The 17,157-nt window shown below is 45.1% G+C and overlaps 1 pseudogene across 1 annotated transcript in view; it reads right to left on the minus strand.

Annotated features, from left to right (window-relative positions):
- LOC146073388 (uncharacterized) overlaps nucleotides 1–8,928 on the minus strand; it is a 38,114-nt pseudogene extending 29,186 nt beyond the window's left edge. Inside the window, exons 1-2 of the transcript XR_014473278.1 lie at nucleotides 7,971–8,928; nucleotides 6,238–6,273 (exon numbers count right to left, since the gene is read on the minus strand). The product of XR_014473278.1 is annotated as an uncharacterized LOC146073388 (transcript). The remainder of the gene's footprint in view (nucleotides 1–6,237; nucleotides 6,274–7,970) is intronic.
- Between the last annotated feature and the right edge of the window lie 8,229 nt (nucleotides 8,929–17,157).

Genomic DNA, 17,157 nt, shown 5'->3' on the forward strand with positions numbered 1-17,157 from the left:
ACACGTGTTTCACTAAACAGCTTTCTCAAGGCCTTGAGAAAGCTGTTTAGTGAAACACGTGTAGGTTTTGTCCATCTAAGAAGGATTTTGTCAGAAAGAGTGAACCAAAATAAGGCCCTATATATGTGTGTATGTTACATGTGGTTTTGTGTGTATCCGTGATTTTAACTTCTTTATTTCACTACTATTTCCCTCAAATTATTAAAAGGGAATTTGAAAATAAATTTATTAAAAGCTAAGTTTTATCTTAATCGTATCAGTGTGCGTCCCACAAAACAGTCCCTTTCTTTTCCTTTTTTTCGTATAAAATGTTCAGCCTATGACTGTTGGGTACAGCACCCCCCAAATCTCAAATGTAATATAGGGGTTCTCTCTAAAAACTACTAATTTTCTCTTAAAGAACATATGAGAAAATTTATTTAAATAGTGTGCAGGCCTGCTACTAGCCACTTAAATGTGGCAACCTGACATCTATGTTATTTTACATGCAGGGTAAACACTGTTCGCTTCTGTCCGTAGCCCACAAATGCTGAGGTTATGGTATAAAGGATCAACATCAATAGGTCAACACCTTATAGTCAATATGCAAATGGTCGACATAGGCAAAGGTCGACACAAGTAAAAGGTTGACATGAGTTTTTCATGTTTTTATGGTGTCAGATTGTAGATTTCTTCACAAGGACCTCAAATTAGTGTTCCGCATCCTCTCCCTGCGCTCGGAACCCTTTACTGAGTCATCACGGCAGTGACAGCCCATTACAGCGGCCGACATTCACACAAAGTGCTCGATACCCCATAGTACCCCACTACTTTGACCCCTTGGTGTACCTTTATAATAGGATTGACCCCTTGGTGTACCTTTATAATAGGATTGTCCCCTTGGTGTACCTATATAATAGGATTGACCCCCTAGGTGTACCTATATAATAGGATTGACCCCTAGGTGTACCTATATAATAGGATTGACCCCTAGGTGTACCTTTATAATAGGATTGTCCCCTTGGTGTACCTATATAATAGGATTGACCCCCTAGGTGTACCTTTATAATAGGATTGACCCCTAGGTGTACCTATATAATAGGATTGACCCCTAGGTGTACCTATATAATAGGATTGCCCCCTTGGTGCACCTTTATAATAGGATTGACCCCTAGGTGTACCTATATAATAGGATTGACCCCTAGGTGTACCTATATAATAGGATTGCCCCGTAGGTGTACCTTTATAATAGGATTGACCCCTTGGTGCACCTTTATAATAGGATTGACCCCTAGGTGTACCTATATAATAGGATTGATCCCTTGGTGCACCTTTATAATAGGATTGACCCCTAGGTGTACCTTTATAATAGGATTGACCCCTAGGTGTACCTTTATAATAGGATTGACCCCTTGGTGCACCTTTATAATAGGATTGACCCCTAGTTGCACCTTTATAATAGGATTGACCCCTAGGTGCACCTTTTATAATAGGCTTGACCCCTAGGTGCACCTTTATAATAGGATTGACCCCTAGGTGTACCTTTATAATAGGATTGACCCCTAGGTGTACCTTTATAATAGGATTGACCCCTTGGTGTAACTATATAATAGGATTGACCCCTAGGTGTACCTTTATAATAGGATTGGCCCCTAGGTGCACCTTTATAATAGGATTGACCCCTTGGTGCACCATTATAATAGGATTGACCCCTAGGTGTACCTTTATAATAGGATTGACCCCTAGGTGTACCTTTATAATAGGATTGACCCCTAGGTGTACCTTTATAATAGGATTGACCCCTAGGTGAACCTATATATAATAGGATTGTCCCCTTGGTGCACCTTTATAATAGGATTGACCCCTAGGTGTACCTTTATAATAGGATTGACCCCTAAGTGTACCTTTATAATAGGATTGACCCCTAGGTGTACCTTTATAATAGGATTGACCCCTAGGTGTACCTATATAATAGGATTAATCCCTAGGTGTACCTATATAATAGGATTGACCCCTTGGTGTACCTATATAATAGGATTGACCCCTTGGTGTACCTTTATAATAGGATTGACCCCTTGGTGTACCTATATAATAGGATTGACCCTTTGGTGTACCTATATAATAGGATTGACCCCATTGTGTACCTATATAATAGGATTGACCCCATTGTGTACAATTATAATAGGATTGACCCCATGGTGTACCTCTGTAATAGGATTGACCCCTTGGTGTACCTCTATAATAGGATTGACCCCATGGTGTACCTCTATAATAGGATTGACCCCTAGGTGTACCTCTATAATAGGATTGACCCCATGGTGTATCTTTATAATAGGCTTGACCCCAGTGTGTACCTATATAATACGATTGTCCCCTTGGTGCACCTTTATAATAGGCTTGACCCCATGGTGTACCATTATAATAGAATTGACCCCATGGTGTACCATTATAATATGATTGGCCCCTTGGTTAGGGATAACAATCCTGGGTCAGCTTTTCAATCCTAGGATTCAGGATTGAAAAACGCTCAGTCCCAGGATTGCCAGGATACCCGGGATTGAGTCCCCCCCCACCTCCCCAAACCAGCCACCCCGCAGTTTTACTTACATGGGGCTGGCAGTCAGAAGCATGGTGGAGCCAGCGGGGCGAGGTGCGGAGGAGAGGTGGTGGCAGCAGGGAGCGGTGCGGAGGAGAGGTGGTGGCAGCAGAGAGCGGTGCGGAGGAGAGGTGGTGGCAGCAGGGAGCATTGTGGAGGAGAGGTGGTGGCAGCAGGGAACGGTGCGGAGGAGAGGTGGTGGCAGCGGGGAGCGGTGCGGAGGAGAGGTGGTGGCAGCAGGGAGATGTATGGAGGAGAGGTGGTGGCAGCAGGGAGTGGTGCGGAGGAGAGGTGGTGGCAGTTGGGAGCGCTGCGGAGGAGAGGTGGTGGCAGCGGGGAGCGGTGCAGGATTGTGCAGTGAGCGTCTTATAAACTGTAACACACTGACAGCATGAGAGCTCATACTGCTGCCCGGGAGGGAGGAAGTTGGGGGGTTGAACCAGTGCCCCCATGGGCCCATCCAGCAAGCCCGGGTCCATCCAGTAATAAGTACCCTCCCCGGAGGACATGCACATGGTTTGATTTATGTTTTTGCACACGGTGAGATTTGCCATTCAATTTTGACTATATAGTCAACATTGAATCGGTATCGCATAGACATTGAATGGAGATAAACATAGTTTTAATCTTTTAATCTCGTATCAATGTGCGCTCCCATTTAGTTGAAATCGAATAACCAAATAGACAGTGCAGCCATGACTGTATCGCATAGATCTGTCAAAATCAAATGCGCGCGTTTGGCTTACCGTGTGATCGATACCGATATGATCCCAATTGAATCGGGGTCGAATAGCAAGGCTATCACATCTTGTGTACATACCATTAGTCTATTTTTCTGTTCAACTGTGCCCATATAGCCAAAATCTAATCGAAATCAGATCAAAATCGAATGCTTTTCAGCCACATTCGATGCCGATTCAAGCTCCAGTTTAGTCTTTATCAAATAGAAAAATAGCCTGTGCAGGGAAGACTATATAGCACGGGGAGCGATGTTTTGCGTCTGAGCATGTCGGCATGGTGTTTGATTTCCCATGGGTACGCCCAGCGTTTCACGCACTGCCGGCTCCTCCCCCACTTAGGGCCATGAATATTGCCAGGTGTATAAGCCCGATCCTGTTTTGGACAATACTAGGGCCCTAATTCTGTTTAACCAATAAGCTGCGAACATCTTATTGTTACTAGTGGAAGAATCTGAGGTGTGTAAGGAGAACACTGCCAAATGGGCCGTACATTAAATAGATTAACAGTGAATCCAAAAGTCAACTAACAATCTCTAAAGCAGTTTAGCAAATAAAAAGGAAGTGTATATAGCTGTGTCATGGTGAGCGAGGATGTATCCGGACCAGTGCTGTGAGGGGCAGTGTATATCTCTGTTTGTCATGGTGAGCGAGGATGTATCCAGACCAGTCCTGTGAGGGGCAGTGTATATCTCTGTGTGTTATAGTGAGCAAGGATGTATCCAGACCAGTCCTGTGAGAGGCAGTGTATATCTCTGTGTGTTATAGTGAGCGAGGACGTATCCTGACCAGTCCTGTGAGGGGCAGTGTATATCTCTGTTTGTCATGGTGAGCGAGGATGTATCCGGACCAGTCCTGTGAGGGGCAGTGTATATCTCTGTGTCATGGTGAGCGAGGGTGTATCCGGACCAGTGCTGTGAGGGGCAGTGTATATAGCTGTGTCATGGTGAGCGAGGATGTATCCGGACCAGTGCTGTGAGGGGCAGTGTATATCTCTGTTTGTCATGGTGAGCGAGGATGTATCCAGACCAGTCCTGTGAGGGGCAGTGTATATCTCTGTGTGTTATAGTGAGCGAGGATGTATCCAGACCAGTCCTGTGAGAGGCAGTGTATATCTCTGTGTGTTATAGTGAGCGAGGACGTATCCTGACCAGTCCTGTGAGGGGCAGTGTATATCTCTGTTTGTCATGGTGAGCGAGGATGTATCCGGACCAGTCCTGTGAGGGGCAGTGTATATCTCTGTGTCATGGTGAGCGAGGGTGTATCCGGACCAGTGCTGTGAGGGGCAGTGTATATAGCTGTGTCATGGTGAGCGAGGGTGTATCCGGACCAGTGCTGTGAGGGGCAGTGTATATAGATGTGTCATGGTGAGCGAGGGTGAGCGAGGGTGTATCCGGACCAGTGCTGTGAGGGGCAGTGTATATAGCTGTGTCATGGTGAGCGAGGATGTATCCGGACCAGTGCTGTGAGGGGCAGTGTATATATATGTGTCATGGTGAGCGAGGGTGTATCCGGACCAGTGCTGTGAGGGGCAGTGTATATAGCTGTGTCATGGTGAGCGAGGGTGTATCCGGACCAGTGCTGTGAGGGGCAGTGTATATAGCTGTGTCATGGTGAGCGAGGGTGTATCCGGACCAGTGCTGTGAGGGGCAGTGTATATAGCTGTGTCATAGTGAGCGAGGGTGTATCCGGACCAGTGCTGTGAGGGGCAGTGTATATAGCTGTGTCATGGTGAGCGAGGGTGTATCCGGACCAGTGCTGTGAGGGGCAGTGTATATAGCTGTGTCATGGTGAGCGAGGGTGTGTCCGGACCAGTGCTGTGAGGGGCAGTGTATATAGCTGTGTCATGGTGAGCGAGGGTGTATCCGGACCAGTGCTGTGAGGGGCAGTGTATATAGCTGTGTCATGGTGAGCGAGGGTGTATCCGGACCAGTGCTGTGAGGGGCAGTGTATATAGCTGTGTCATGGTGAGCGAGGGTGTATCCGGACCAGTCCTGTGAGGGGCAGTGTATATAGCTGTGTCATGGTGAGCGAGGGTGTATCCGGACCAGTGCTGTGAGGGGCAGTGTATATAGCTGTGTCATGGTGAGCGAGGGTGTATCCGGACCAGTCCTGTGAGATGCAGTGTATATAGCTGTGTCATGGTGAGCGAGGGTGTATCCGGACCAGTGCTGTGAGGGGCAGTGTATATCTCTGTGTCATGGTGAATGAGGGTGTATCCGGACCAGTGCTGTGAGGGGCAGTGTATATAGCTGTGTCATGGTGAGCGAGGGTGTATCCGGACCAGTGCTGTGAGGGGCAGTGTATATATCTGTGTCATGGTGAGTGAGTGTGTATCCGGACCAATCCTGTGAGGGGCAGTGTATAGCTATGTGTCATGGTGAGCGAGGGTGTATCCGGACCAGTGCTGTGAGGGGTAGTGTATATCTCTATGTGTCATGGTGAGCGAAGGTGTATCCAGACCAGTCCTGTGAGGGGCAGTGTATATCTCTGTCATGGTGAGCGAGGGTGTATCCGGACCAGTCCCATGAGGGGTAGTGTAAATCTATGTGTGTCACGGTGAGCGATGGTGTTTTCGGACCAGTCCTGTGAGGGGCAGTGTATATCTCTGTGTGTCATGGTGAGCTAGGATGTACCCAGACCAGTCCTGTGAGGGGCAGTGTATATCTCTGTGTGTCATGGTGAGCGAGGATGTATCCAGACCAGTCCTGTGAGGGGCAGTGTATATCTCTGTTTGTCATGGTGAGCCAGGATGTATCCAGACCAGTCCCGTGAGGGGCAGTGTATATCTCTGTTTGTCATGGTGAGCGAGGATGTATCCAGACCAGTCCCGTGAGGGGCAGTGTATATCTCTGTTTGTCATGGTGAGCGAGGATGTATCCAGACCAGTCCTGTGAGGGGCAGTGTATATCTCTGATCACTTACCTGAGTATCGGAGCCGAGATCTTGCCGAGGATGCACCTGAAAGGTATACAGATAAAATGTATTTGTAAGATGACAGATGTGTATGTATTTGGCTGCTATGATGACATCAGACATGACTGACAGCCGGCGCTGTGGACCAGTATTTCCTCACATTGGCAGAACCACAGGTGGGATGATCCATACTGCCTCTTACTGTCTGTTCTGTATAATGCATAGTGTTCTGCAGTATACAGGGCCGGATTAAAGGGGTGGCACAGGGGGTCAGTACCCCTGGGCCACCCTCTATCTAGGGGATCCCTGTGGTTGGCATGTTTTTTTTTTTTAAACATTTTTTTTTTTAGCTAAAAGTTTTGTACATGGAGTGGGGTAGTGCTGCAGCTTCACCTATCTGCCAGTGTGACAATGATTAATGGTGCTGAGCATCGGGAGCCAAGGCACACTGACTACACAAGTGTGCAGTGCATTACTAGGAGTTAACTAAGTCCCACGAGACTATACACAAGAGGTCAGATGCTGAGAGGCTTGTGCTGAGCTCTGCTTGGTGGAGCTCATCATATGCTTCTCAGGCCCATGGAGGACAGCAGCAGCAGCCTCATCATGGGAGGATTTTTAATCACAGTTAGCGCTGAGAATGTCAGGGCTCCTACAGAGTAAGGTACAGAGGGACAGACACAGGCTTTTCATGTGGTATTTTATATATACTGTATATATATATATATATATATATATATATATATTTATTTATATTAATCCCCCCCCCCATTCAGTTACCCATTGACCAAGTTTATACTGACTTTACTCTGTGTTTTGACAGTGTAATATTCTCCCATGCAGTTTGCGGCCAGTAATGACAAGTGGGAGGGGGCCCCCCTGTTTGAAGTGCCCCAGGCCCCCCAAAGGCTTAATCCGGCCCTAGCTGGTGCACAGCTAACTGTCACATATCCCATACCCCTTAGCTAGTGCATAGTTGCAGTCATTACTAACTGTCACATTTCCAAGACCACCTAGCTGGTGCACAGGTGTAGTCATTACTAACTGTTACATTTCCCATACCCCTTAACTAGTGCACAGGTGCAGTCATTTCTAACTGTCACATTTCCCATACCCCTTTGCTGGTGCACAGGTGCAGTCATTACTAACTGTCACATTTCCCAGACCATCTAGCTGGTGCACAGGTGCAGTCATTACTAACTGTCACATTTCCCAGACCATCTAGCTGGTGCACAGGTGCAGTCATTACTAACTGTCACACATCCCATTCCCCTTAGCTGGTGCACAGGTGCAGTCATTACTGTCACATTCCCCAGACCACCTAGCTGGTGCACAGGTGTAGTCATTACTGTCACATTCCCCAGACCACCTAGCTGGTGCACAGGTGCAGTCATTACTAACTGTCACATTTTCAAACCTGCTGCATTCATTCCCACTATAGATCCACAGGTTGCCTGAAACACATGAGCTGTTGGTAGATCTTGAGGACAATACCAATACCAATGCTTAAACTTAGTTTGCATTGTCCGATTATTTTGGCTGTCCCGACAATTTTTCATCAAATCAAAGACCCCAATATAAGGGGCGTGACCAGCCACCCGAGGGTGTGGCTAGTCAGCAGAAGGGGTGTGGCCAGCCGCTACACAGGGACTTTGCCAACCATCAAAGAAAACCATGCATCCAAAAAAATAAATATATTTGTGCCACTTTCATTTACTCTGATTTAGCAGAAGTCCCCTTACCTGCTGCTGCTGTGCCCATCCTTGGCACAGGCTCTGCCCCCAGGCGGTGGTTGTCAGTAGCAGATTGAGGGAAGCAAGGTACAGTGCAGTGCCCCCTAGTGCCAGAGCTAAGAGCAGCAGTGGTAGCATTGCTGCTCTGCCCACTGCACCTTTCCTACTCCAGCGAGACATTGATGCCAGGCCGTCCCCTTTATCCTAACTCGCCCTGTGACCTTGCATCGCTGGAGCTGACGGGCACGCTGAACCGGTAACACTTAGAGACCGGTGGCCGTTGCATTGAGTCCCGGCCTGGAAAACTGTCAGTGTTTTGTATCTCGTTCCCCAGCAAGACCGGAGAATACGGGTGGCTAATGCTGGCCTCCCATTGGCCACTCTCTCCGCAGCTTCACGCAGAATGAATGGCCCTCACCGCCAACCTCTGTCTCTTTTAAATCCCAGGAGACAAACAGGGTGTCCGAGCTTTAAAATCCAGAAAAGTTATGTGTCAGACAGTCAGTCCTGTTGCAATAGACCACTGGGTGGCACAGAAATGACCCGTCGCGATGGTGTTGACCAGAGTGCGGCCATATTGTACCATGTTCTTTCCCCGTGAGAACTTTGCGTAAGTCCAGTGAAAGTCTTATATATAGAATGTAAGCTCCGAGGCCTCTGCTGGGGGTGGAAGTGGTAATTGCACGAGAGGGACTTATGGGGGTAACATGGCCGGGGTAGGAGAAGAGTCGGAACCCGGGATTTGCAGGAGGAAGAGGGAGCAGGCGGAGGAATCCTGTCCGCTGCTTCGGAAACCTCTGTGTGTTTTTCTTCTCCCTGGACCGGCTCCAAGGAAGGAGAGTGAGAAAGAATGACAGGAAACAGAGAGAAGGGAGGGGGAGCAAAACAGAAGATGTTGGAGGGAGAGGAGGAGCGACAAGGAGAGGAGATTGGCAGGCAGATTGCTGAGTGTGCAGATAGCACTGGGGCTGCAGGGAGATAATATGCAGCAGGGACGGAGGAGGGTGTGTGTGTGTGTGTGTGTGTGTGTGTGTGTGTGTGTGCACGCAGCTCGTATCACACCTGTACATGCGTGTGAGCGTTTATACTGCGTGTGTGGTCTCAGAGGCCGCAGGGGAATACGGTCTGGGGCTAGTTACAAAAGGGGCCTGGACTGGCCATGCTGCAGCGCTGCAGGTGGGGCAGATGTAACATCAGTAATCACAAAAACTGCTCACAGATTCCGTGATTTTTTTTACCTACTCCAATTTAAAGATCCACTGGACGGCACCCGCACGTTACAGAGCGTTTCAGTCTAGGAAGGATTATCATGGCACTGTGATGGTCTGCGAATCTGTTACCGTAGGCTAGCAGCCCTCCAGCCTGAATCACCAATCACAATCACTATGAGAAGTGGTACTGTGCTGCTATCCATACATACAGAATAATAGCAGATACTGAGAATTATACCCAGCATACATACTATGAGAAGTGGTACTGTGCTGCTATCCATACCTACAGAATAATAGCAGATACTGAGAATTATACCCAGCATACATACTATGAGGAGTGGTACTGTGCTGCTATCCATACATACAGAATAATAGAAGATACTGAGAATTATACCCGGCGTACATACTATGAGGAGTGGTACTGTGCTGCTATCCATACCTACAGAAAAATAGCAGATACTGAGAATTATACCCGGCGTACATACTATGAGAAGTGATACTGTGCTGCTATCCATACCTACAGAATAATAGCGGATACTGAGAATTATACCCGGCGTACATACTATGAGAAGTGACACTGTGCTGCTATCCATACATACAGAATAATAGCGGATACTGAGAATTATACCCGGCGTACATACTATGAGAAGTGATACTGTGCTGCTATCCATACCTACAGAATAATAGCGGATACTGAGAATTATACCCGGCGTACATACTATGAGAAGTGGTACTGTGCTGCTATCCATACCTACAGAATAATAGCGGATACTGAGAATTATACCCGGCATACATACTAGGAGAAGTGATACTGTGCTGCTATCCATACCTACAGAATAATAGCAGATACTGAGAATTATACCCGGCATACATACTATGAGAAGTGGTACTGTGCTGCTATCCATACATACAGAATAATAGCAGATACTGAGAATTATACCCGGCATACATACTATGAGAAGTGATACTGTGCTGCTATCCATACCTACAGAATAATAGCAGATACTGAGAATTACACCCGGCATACATACTATGAGAAGTGATACTGTGCTGCTATCCATACATACAGAATAATAGCAGATACTGCGAATTATACCCGGCATACATACTATGACAAGTGATACTGTGCTGTTATCCATACATACAGAATAATAGCAGATACTGAGAATTACACCCGGCATACATACTATGAGAAGTGATACTGTGCTGCTATCCATACATACAGAATAATAGCAGATACTGAGAATTACACCGGGCATACATACTATGAGAAGTGATACTGTGCTGTTATCCATACATACAGAATGATAGCAGATACTGAGAATTATACCCAGCATACATACTATGAGAAGTGGTACTGTGCTGCTATCCATACATACAGAATGATAGCAGATACTGAGAATTATACCCAGCATACATACTATGAGAAGTTGTACTGTGCTGCTATCCATACATACAGAATAATAGCAGATACTGAGAATTATACCCGGCATACATACTATGAGAAGTTGTACTGTGCTGCTATCCATACATACAGAATAATAGTAGATACTGAGAATTATACCCGGCATACATACTATGAGAAGTGATACTGTGCTGCTCTCCATACATACAGAATAATAGCAGATACTGAGAATTATACCCGGCATACATACTATGAGAAGTGATACTGTGCTGCTATCCATACCTACAGAATAATAGCAGATACTGAGAATTATACCCGGTATACATACTATGAGAAGTTGTACTGTGCTGCTATCCATACCTACAGAATAATAGCAGATACTGAGAATTATACCCGATATACATACTATGAGAAGTGATACTGTGCTGTTATCCATACATACAGAATAATAGAATATACTGAGAATTATACCCGATATGCATACTATGAGAAGTGATACTGTGCTGTTATCCATACATACAGAATAATAGAAGATACTGAGAATTATACCCAGCATACATACTATGAGAAGTGGTACTGTGCTGTTATCCATACATACAGAATAATAGCAGATACTTAGAATTATACCCAACATACATACTATGAGAAGTGATACTGTGCTGCTATCCATACCTACAGAATAATAGCAGATACTGAGAATTACAACCAGCATACATACTATTGGAAGTGATACTGTGCTGTAATCCATACATACAGAATAATAGCAGATACTGAGAATTATACCCAGCATACATACTATGAGAAGTTGTACTGTGCTGTTATCCATACATACAGAATAATAGCAGATACTTAGAATTATACCCAACATACATGCTATGAGAAGTGGTACTGTGCTGCTATCCATACATACAGAATAATAGCAGATACTTAGAATTATACCCAGCATACATACTAGGAGAAGTGATACTGTGCTGCTATCCATACCTACAGAATAGCAGATACTGAGAATTACACCCAGCATACATACTAGGGGAAGTGGTACTGTTCTGCTATCCATACATACAGAATAATAGCAGATACTGAGAATTACACCCAGCATACATACTATTGGAAGTGATCCTGTGCTGCTATCCATACCTACAGAATAATGTCAGATACTGAGAATTATACCCAGCATACATACTATGAGAAGTTGTACTGTGCTGTTATCCATACATACAGAATAATGTCAGATACTGAGAATTATACCCTGCACACATACTATGGGAAGTGGTACTGTGCTGTTCTCCATACATACAGAATAATAGCAGATACTGAGAATTATACCCAGCATATATACCATGCGAAGTGATACTGTGATGTTATCCATACATACAGAATACTAGCAGATACTGAGAATTATACCCAGTATACATACTATCATACCTCCCAACTTCTGCGAGGCCGAAAAGGGCGCGCGACCTCGAGAAAAGGGGGCCTCACGGGATGACGCGTCCTCCGGTTACGCCAGCGTTTTCGCCGCTCGTCGGCGCTGAATAGACGCTGTGCGCATGCGCACAGCATCTATTCTTGGCAGGCTGGGGGTCTCCCAACTGTCCCCCCCCCCACCACGGGACAATGGCGGCCCCGGGCGGGACGCGGCAACGTCCCCGAATATCGGGACGTTCCCGCGGTAAGCGGGACAGTTGGGAGGGATGTACTATGAGAAGTGATACTGTTCTGTTATCCATACATATAGAATAATGTCAGATACTGAGAACTATACCCAACATACATACTAGGAGAAGTGATACTGTGCTGTTTTCCATACATACAGAATAATAGCAGATACTGAGAATTACACCCAGCATACATACTATTGGAAGTGATACTTTGCTGTAATCCATACATACAGAATAATAGCAGATACTGAGAATTATACCCGGTATATATACTATGAGAAGTGATACTGTGCTGTTATCCATACATATAGAATAATGTCAGATACTGAGAATTATACCCAGCATACATACTATGAGGAGTGGTACTGTGCTGTTATCTATACCTACAGAATAATAGCAGATACTGAGAATTATACCCAGTATACATACTATGACAAGTGATACTGTGCTGCTATCCATATATACAGAATAATGTCAGATACTGAGAATTATACCCAGCATACATACTATGAGGAGTGGTACTGTGCTGTTATCTATACCTACAGAATAATAGCAGATACCGAGAATTATACCCAGCATACATACTATGACAAATGATACTGTGCTGTAATCCATACATACAGTATAATGTCAGATACTGAGAATTATCCCCGGCATACATACTATGGGAAGTGGTACTGTGCTGTTATCCATACATACAGAATAATGTCAGATACTGAGAATTATACCCGGTATACATACTATGAGAAGTGATACTGTGCTGTTATCCATACATACAGAATAATAGCAGATACTGAGAATTATACCCAGCATACATACTATGAGGAGTGGTACTGTGCTGTTATCTATACCTACAGAATAATAGCAGATACCGAGAATTATACCCAGCATACATACTATGACAAGTGATACTGTGCTGTTATCCATACATACAGAATAATGTCAGATACTGAGAATTATACCCAGCATACATACTATGAGAAGTGGTACTGTGCTGCTATCCATACATACAGAATAATAGCAGATACTTAGAATTATACCCAGCATACATACTAGGAGAAGTGATACTGTGCTGCTATCCATACCTACAGAATAGCAGATACTGAGAATTACACCCAGCATACATACTAGGGGAAGTGGTACTGTTCTGCTATCCATACATACAGAATAATAGCAGATACTGAGAATTACACCCAGCATACATACTATTGGAAGTGATCCTGTGCTGCTATCCATACCTACAGAATAATGTCAGATACTGAGAATTATACCCAGCATACATACTATGAGAAGTTGTACTGTGCTGTTATCCATACATACAGAATAATGTCAGATACTGAGAATTATACCCTGCACACATACTATGGGAAGTGGTACTGTGCTGTTTTCCATACATACAGAATAATAGCAGATACTGAGAATTATACCCAGCATATATACCATGCGAAGTGATACTGTGATGTTATCCATACATACAGAATACTAGCAGATACTGAGAATTATACCCAGTATACATACTATCATACCTCCCAACTTCTGCGAGGCCGAAAAGGGCGCGCGACCTCGAGAAAAGGGGGCCTCACGGGATGACGCGTCCTCCGGTTACGCCAGCGTTTTCGCCGCTCGTCGGCGCTGAATAGACGCTGTGCGCATGCGCACAGCATCTATTCTTGGCAGGCTGGGGGTCTCCCAACTGTCCCCCCCCACCACGGGACAATGGCGGCCCCGGGCGGGACGCGGCAACGTCCCCGAATATCGGGACGTTCCCGCGGTAAGCGGGACAGTTGGGAGGGATGTACTATGAGAAGTGATACTGTTCTGTTATCCATACATATAGAATAATGTCAGATACTGAGAACTATACCCAACATACATACTAGGAGAAGTGATACTGTGCTGTTTTCCATACATACAGAATAATAGCAGATACTGAGAATTACACCCAGCATACATACTATTGGAAGTGATACTTTGCTGTAATCCATACATACAGAATAATAGCAGATACTGAGAATTATACCCGGTATATATACTATGAGAAGTGATACTGTGCTGTTATCCATACATATAGAATAATGTCAGATACTGAGAATTATACCCAGCATACATACTATGAGGAGTGGTACTGTGCTGTTATCTATACCTACAGAATAATAGCAGATACTGAGAATTATACCCAGTATACATACTATGACAAGTGATACTGTGCTGCTATCCATATATACAGAATAATGTCAGATACTGAGAATTATACCCAGCATACATACTATGAGGAGTGGTACTGTGCTGTTATCTATACCTACAGAATAATAGCAGATACCGAGAATTATACCCAGCATACATACTATGACAAATGATACTGTGCTGTAATCCATACATACAGTATAATGTCAGATACTGAGAATTATCCCCGGCATACATACTATGGGAAGTGGTACTGTGCTGTTATCCATACATACAGAATAATGTCAGATACTGAGAATTATACCCGGTATACATACTATGAGAAGTGATACTGTGCTGTTATCCATACATACAGAATAATAGCAGATACTGAGAATTATACCCAGCATACATACTATGAGGAGTGGTACTGTGCTGTTATCTATACCTACAGAATAATAGCAGATACCGAGAATTATACCCAGTATACATACTATGACAAGTGATACTGTGCTGTTATCCATACATACAGAATAATGTCAGATACTGAGAATTATACCCAGCATACATACTATGAGAAGTGGTACTGTGCTGCTATCCATACATACAGAATAATAGTAGATACTGAGAATTATACCCGGCATACATACTATGAGAAGTGATACTGTGCTGCTCTCCATACATACAGAATAATAGCAGATACTGAGAATTATACCCAGCATACATACTATGAGAAGTGGTACTGTACGGTTACAGAATAATGGCAATACGGTTATTTAGCCTCCAGTATTGCTACTTCTTATTCCCGCGGCATCGGGAATTGGATGCGACCAAACACTGCGATTTTGACAAAATAACCATAATGGCACCGTGTGTACACACCATAAGAGTTGCTATTTTACAGTTATCCCCTCATACAATATAATCCCAGATACTGAGGACATGCAGAATACGTCCACCCTACGCTGGGAACAGGATCCTAATAGGCCCCGTCTGTGCGTGTAGGGAGCAGCGGTGAATGATACGTTTGCCTGCCAAATATGTGTGGCTGCAGCGGGAGCGGCTGACCTCTGAGTTACTGGAAACAGAGGGGGATCAGAGGGGCAGAGGATTCATAGAAACAGACAGACGCAGGGAAAGGGAAGATTAACACAAAGACGTTACACTCTAAGGGGGTGTTTGAATAAGTAAAAACCGGACCCGGACAAGACCCCAGTGCTGTCCGGTTTGGGGGCGGGATATGGTCGTTAGGTTGACACTATTTAGGTTGACATGCATTTTGTCACCCACTGAAGGTCGACATGGCTTAGGTTGACACATAAAATCGGTCGACAGAGTTGGAAGGTCAAGGGTTTTTAGCAGGCGGTATTATAGAATAGTATGCCGAGCTCCCAACTGTCATCATAATCGACACGGTCACCATCCAAGTGTACCGTGTCGATTATGCCGACATTTGGGCCAAATGAAATTAAAAATCTCATGTCGACCTTTTGACTGTTGACCTTATCCAGGTCGACCTATTTCAGGTGTCGACCTAAGCCCAATGACCCTAGGGGGGCCCTAGTGCATGGATACAGGGCGGCTGTCGGCCTGGAAATCCTGATACTGCTGGGTTATTTGTCACCATAGCCAGGAGAGTATACTGACATTAGGTCGACAGTATCGACGTGAGTTTTTCATGCGATGGGACGCGGTACACTAATACACTGTCCATGTTGACCTACGTCGACATACACACACAAAACGTGAAAACCTCATGTTGATCTTTTGACCATGTCGACATTTTGACCATGTCAGCATAATGCATGTCAACCTTTTTCACGTGTTGACCTTGTCGACCTGGACACTGTCCACCTAAGGACCCATTCCCAGCTGGCAGAAGGGGGCATGTTATTGCTGGCTGTCAGCCATACGCCATGCAGTACAGCCCTTGGCATGTGTAATGTGTAGGCTTCATCCTGTTACAGTATTGAGAGGCTAGACACTTGGTAAGTCACGGGATAGCAGTATATCAATGTGGTGGTAGTTGGCAACATATTGGATATGGCCAGACCTGCATCAGTTGTAACCCGACACCTCGTGAGCCAGTCCAAACACCGGCTGCTTGTGGCAATGCGATGGGACTTATCAGAGATGGAACGGGGCAAGATAGCGGTTGGCTGACGTATGGGACAATCCATATCTAAAGTCCTGAAAGTCAACGTTCCTCAATCAATGGTGTCTCATGTGTACCGGTATAGATCATGGAAGGCATTACCACCCACCATGGACAGTGCACTGACCACGCGTGCTTAATGATCGCTACCAGTGACGCCTGGCCAGAATCATCACTGATACACAACCTACGCTACATCCACATTCAATGCAGGAGGTACCAGAAGCTTATCCAGCAGGTGTTCCATGGGATATGTGAGCAGAAGGCCAAACCAGACCTCATGGCTCAACATCTCACCAGATGTCCTCTGGTCATTTGTTGAATCCACACCATGTTGGGTTACAGCACTCTCCCTGGCTAGGGGGCCCTATATAATACTAGGCACCCATCCCTAGACTTGTGGCACATCGGTGTATATCAGTTAGTGGAATCGTCTGATTGCTCACAGGGGCAGACATAAGAGGACACGTTAAATATCATACAGAAGCAAAAAAGGGGCCTTCAGAAGGATTTCCATGTTGTCTAATGTCACATCATGTTTTATGTAGATGTTCAATATATGCAAACTCCCTAAACATAAACATATATGAGAACCTGGTGG

This window comes from Crinia signifera, chromosome 4 (genome assembly GCF_055691185.1).
Source record: "Crinia signifera chromosome 4, ASM5569118v1, whole genome shotgun sequence".
In the NCBI taxonomy this organism is placed as follows: Eukaryota; Metazoa; Chordata; class Amphibia; order Anura; family Myobatrachidae; genus Crinia; species Crinia signifera.